This window comes from Aegilops tauschii, chromosome 5 (assembly GCF_002575655.3).
Source record: "Aegilops tauschii subsp. strangulata cultivar AL8/78 chromosome 5, Aet v6.0, whole genome shotgun sequence".
Classification (NCBI taxonomy): Eukaryota; Viridiplantae; Streptophyta; class Magnoliopsida; order Poales; family Poaceae; genus Aegilops; species Aegilops tauschii.
Window position 1 is genome coordinate 65,895,968 of NC_053039.3, and position 6,000 is coordinate 65,901,967.

A 6,000-nucleotide genomic window follows, 5' to 3' on the forward strand; every position below is an offset into this window, starting at 1 on the left:
TCATCCAATTCCTCAACGCCGGCCTCTTCAGCAGTGAACTGAGGCATGGGCGAGGAGACAACTGGAGTTGAAGTGATTGCGTCCGCTTCAATTTCTTCATCCATCTGCTCTGAGGAAGCAGCAGAGGGAATGTCTTCATCGGATCCGCTAGGGATCACAAATTCTTCATCAAAAGGTACAATTTCCTTTGATGGCATGCTGGAAACAGGAACAACATCAATTGGATTTGCAAATGAGCTTGTCAATTTCTTCATCTTCTTCGGTGCTGAAGAATCTGATGAAGTTGATGCTTTCCTTTTCCTTACCGCTGCACGCTCTGCAGCCTTGGTCTTCTTCACATCTGATGCAGATGGAAGGATCGGAGTTGGAGTAGGCGCAGGAGGAGCAGAGGAATTTGGTTGAGTTTCTTCAGGCACAACTGATGCAGTTGCCCTGACTTCTTCATTTTCTTCAGGCGCACCACTAGTGGATGCCCTGGCAATTTCTTCAGCGGCTGAAATGCAGTCATCAGCCCTGGAACTCATATTTTCTTCAGCAGCCTGATTTTCATCAGCGGTGCTGGCGTGCTCTTCAGTTGGTTGAGCAGATGCTTCGGCTTGAGGAATTTCTAGTTGCGATGGAGCTGCAACCTTTGAAGTGAATTTCTCAGTCAGTTTTACAAACCTGACTTTGGCTCCTTGCCAATCAGCATAGTAAGCATTGAAGTCATCACTGAGGCCTTTCATTTCAGCCTGGATCTTCGCTAGATCTTCAGTTGTCATAGAGACAACATTTTTGTTCAGGAAGCGCTCCTTCCTGTACTGAGCTTTCTTCAGTTGCCTGGCCTTCTGCTACCTCTTGAGCACTGCGTTGGTTTTCCCTTGAACAGGAAAGGGTGATGCAGCAAAGTAGCGTAAGTATTTCCCTCAGTTTTTGAGAACCAAGGTATCAATCCAGTAGGAAGCTACGCGCGAGTCCCTCGCACCTACACAAACAAATAAATCCTCGCACCAACACGATAAGGGGTTGTCAGTCCCTTCACGGTCACTTACGAAAGTGAGATCTGATAGATATGATAAGATAATATTTTTGGTATTTTTATGATAAAGATGCAAAGTAAAATAAAAGCAAAGTAAAAAAGCAAAGGAAATAACTAAGTGTTGGAATATTAATATGATGAAGATAGACCCGGGGGGCATAGGTTTCACTAGTGGCTTCTCTCATGAGCATAAGTATTTTACGGTGGGTGAACAAATTATTGTTGAGCAATTGACAGAATTGAGCATAGTTATGAGGATATCTAGGTATGATCATGTATATAGGCATCACGTCCGAGACAAGTAGACCGACTCCTGCTTGCATCTACTACTATTACTCCACACATCGACCGCTATCCAGCATGCATCTAGAGTATTAAGTTCATAAGAACAGAGTAACGCCTTAAGCAATATGACATGATGTAGAGGGATAAATTCATGCAATATGATAAAAACCCCATCTTGTTATCCTCAATGGCAACAATACTATACGTGCCTTGCTGCCCCTACTGTCACTGGGAAAGGACACCGCAAGATTGAACCCAAAGCTAAGCACTTCTCCCATTGCAAGAAAGATCAATCTAGTAGGCCAAACCAAACTGATAATTCGAAGAGACTTGCAAAGATAACCAATCATACATAAAAGAATTCAGAAGATTCAAATATTGTTCATAGATAAACTTGATCATAAACCCATAATCCATCGGTCTCAACAAACACACCGCAAAAAGAAGATTACGTCGAATAGATCTCCACAAGAGAGGGGGAGAACATTGTATTGAGATCCAAAAAGAGAGAAGAAGCCATCTAGCTAATAACTATGGACCCGAAGGTCTAAGGTAAACTACTCACACTTCATCAGAGAGGCTATGGTGTTGATGTAGAAGCCCTCCGTGATGGATGCCCCCTCCGGCGGAGCTCCGGAACAGGCCCCAAGATGGGATCTCGTGGGTACAGAAGGTTGCGGCCGTGGAATTAGGTTTTTGGCTCCGTATCTGATCGTTTGGGGGTACGTAGGTATATATAGGAGGAAGAAGTACGTCGGTGGAGCAACAGGGGGCCCACGAGGGTGGAGGGCGCGCCCCCTACCTCGTGGCTTCCTCTTTTGTTTCTTGACGTAGGGTCCAAGTCTCCTGGATCATGTTTGTTCCGAAAATCACGTTCCCGAAGGTTTCATTCCGTTTGGACTCCGTTTGATATTCTTTTTTCTGGGAAACTCTGAAATAGGCAAAAAACAGCAATTCTGGGCTGGGCCTCTGGTTAATAGGTTAGTCCCAAAAATAATATAAAAGTGAATAATAAAGCCAAATAATGTCCAAAACAGAAGATAATATAGCATGGAGCAATAAAAAATTATAGATACGTTGGAGACGTATCAAGCATCCCCAAGCTTAATTCCTACTCGTGCTCGAGTAAGTAAATGATAAAAATAGAATTTTTGATGTGGAGTGCTACTTGGCATTATTTCAATGTAATTCTTCTTAATTGTGGTATGAATATTCAGATCCGAAAGATTCAAGATAAAAGTTCATATTGACATAAAAATAATAATACTTCAAGCATACTAACTAAGCAATTCTGTCCTCTCAAAAGAACATGGCCAAAGAAAGTTCATCCCTACAAAATCATATAGTTTAGTCATGCTCCATTTTCGTTACACAAGTATGCTCTCATCATACACAACCCCGATGACAAGCCAAGCAATTGTTTCATACTTTAGTAATCTCAAACATTTTCAATCTTCACGCAATACATGAGCGCGAGCCATGGACATAGCACTATGGGTGGAATAGAATATGATGATGGGGGTTATGTGGAGAAGACAAAAAAGGAGAAAGTCTCACATCAACGAGGCTAATCAATGAGCTATGGAGATGCCCATCGATTGATGTTAATGCAAGGAGTAGGGATTGCCATGCAACGGATGCACTAGAGCTATAAATGTATGAAAGCTCAACAAAAGAAACTAAGTGGGTGTGCATCCAACTTGCTTGCTCACGAAGACCTAGGGCACTTGAGGAGGCCCATTGTTGGAATATACAAGCCAAGTTCTATAATGAAAAATTCCCACTAGTATATGAAAGTGACAAAACAAGAGACTCTCTATCATGAGGATCATGGTGCTACTTTGAAGCACAAGTGTGGTAAAAGGACAGTAACATTGTCCCTTCTCTCTTTTTCTCTCATTTTTTTGGGCCTTCTCTTTTTTATGGCCTTTTTTTATTCCTCACTTGGGACAATGCTCTAGAAAATGATGATCATCACACTTCTATTTATTTACAACTCAATAATTACAACTCGATACTAGAACAAAGTATGACTCTATATGAATGCCTTTAGCGGTGTACCAGGATATGCAATGAACCAAGAGTGACATGTATGATAGAATTATGAACGGTGGCTTTGCCACAAATACTATGTCAACTACATGATGATGCTAAGCAATATGAGAATGATGAACGTGTCGTGAAAAATGGAATGGTGGAAAGTTGCATGGCAATATATCTCGGAATGGCTATGGAAATGCCATAATAGGTAGGTATGGTGGCTGTTTTGAGGAAGATATAAGGTGGTTTATGTGTGAAAGAGCGTATCATATCACGGGGTTTGGATGCACCGGCGAAGTTTGCACCAACTCTCAATGTGAGAAAGGGCAATGCACGGTACCGAAGAGGCTAGCAATGGTGGAAAGGTGAGAGTGCGCATAATCCATGGACTCAACATTAGTCATAAAGAACTCACATACTTATTGCAAAAATCTACAAGTCATCAAAAACCAAGCACTACGCGCATGCTCCTAGGGGGATAGATTGGTAGGAAAAGACCATCGCTCGTCCCCGACCGCCACTCATAAGGAGGACAATCAAAGAACACCTCATGTTTCAAATTTGTTACATGACGTTTACCATACGTGCATGCTACGGGACTTGCAAACTTCAACACAAGTATTTCTCAAATTCACAACTACTCAACTAGCACAACTTTGATATCACTACCTCCATGTCTCAAAACAATCATCAAGCATCAAACTTCTCTTAGTATTCAACACACTCATAAGAAAGTTTTTACTATCTTGATTACCTAGCATATTAGGATTATTTAAGAAAATTACCATGTTATTTAAGACTCTCAAAATAATTTAAGTGAATCATGAGAGATCAATAGTTTCTATAAAACAAATCCACCACCGTGCTCTAAAAGATATAAGTGAAGTACTAGAGCAAAAACTATATAACTCAAAAGATATAAGTGAAGCACATAGAGTATTCTAATAATTTCCGAATCATGTGTGTCTCTCTCAAAAGGTGTGTACAGAAAGGATGATTGTGGTAAACTAAAAAGAAAAGACTCATATCATACAAGATGCTCCACGCAAAACACATATCATGTGGTGAATAAAAATATAGCTCCAAGTAAAGTTACCGATGGAAGTAGACGAAAGAGGGGATGCCTTCCGGGGCATCCCCAAGCTTTGGATTTTTGGTGTCCTTAGATTATATTGGGGGTGCCATGGGCATCACCAAGCTTAGGCTCTTGCCACTCCTTGTTCCATAATCCATCAAATCTTTCACCCAAAACTTGAAAACTTCACAACACAAAACTTAGCAGAAAATCTTGTGAGCTCCGTTAGCGAAAGAAAACAATAGACCACTTCAAGGTACTGTAATGAACTCATTATTTATTTATATTGGTGTTAAACCTACTGTATTCCAACTTATCTATGGTTTATAAACTCTTTTACTAGCCATAGATTCATCAAAATAAGCAAACAACACACGAAAAACAGAATCTGTCAAAAACAGAACAGTCTGTAGTAATCTGTAACTAACGCAAACTTCTGGAAATCCAAAATATCAGAAAAAATAGGAAGACCTAGGCAATTTGTTTATTGATCAGCAGCAATTGGAATCAGTAATTTATCACGTTCTGGTGATTTTTAACAATTATTTTCGTGAACAGAAAGTTTCTGGAATTTTCTGCAAGATCAAATAACTATCAACCAAGAAGATCCTATAGGTTTAACTTGGCACAAACACTAATTAAAACATAAAAACACATCTAACCAGAGGCTAGAGCAAAGATTTATTCCTAAGCAGAAGCAAAAAGCAAAAAACTAAAAATAAAGTTGGGTTGCCTCCCAACAAGCGCTATCGTTTAACGCCCCTAGCTAGGCATAAAAGCAAGGATAGATCTAGGTATTGCCATCTTTAGTAGGCAATTCTTTAATAAGACATCTATCGTCCTTTAGAGTTTCTTTCTTTCTATTAATTATCAAACTTTTAGGAACAAGATCGAAAAAATCATTTGTAGCAAATGGTTCCTTAATGATAGCAAAAGGATTGGGATGAATACTTATAGATTTAAGATCCGCAGTTTCTTTACTAGAGGTTTCATCCTTATTTTTAGGAACATACATAAGCTTGGCAATTTTCGTTGGAGGACTAGGAGTACTCTTTACGGAAGAAAAAGCGGTTCCCAAGTTGGTAATGATACCCTCAAGTTTATCGATTCTAGTAGAATCCTGATTTATTCTTTCATTAACTATGGGTCCTTCTCCTTAATATTCTTCAAAGTGACTCCTACTTTAGATCCGTATTGGGTAATTTGGTTGTGGATCTTTTTATCCAAATTTTGAATTAGCTCTACGGTAGCAACTTTATTTTCAATAATTTCAAGTCCCCGGCAACGGCGCCAGAAATCCTTCTTGCTACCTCTTGAGCACTGCGTTGGTTTTCCCTTGAAGAGGAAAGGGTGATGCAGCAAAGTAGCGTAAGTATTTCCCTCAGTTTTTGAGAACCAAGGTATCAATCCAGTAGAAGGCTACACGCGAGTCCCTCGCACCTACAAAAAACAAATAAATCCTCGCAACCAACGCGATAAGGGGTTGTCAGTCCCTTCAGGGTCACTTACGAGAGTGAGTTATCATAGATATGATAGGATAATATTTTTGGTATTTTTATGATAAAGATGCAAAGTAAAATAA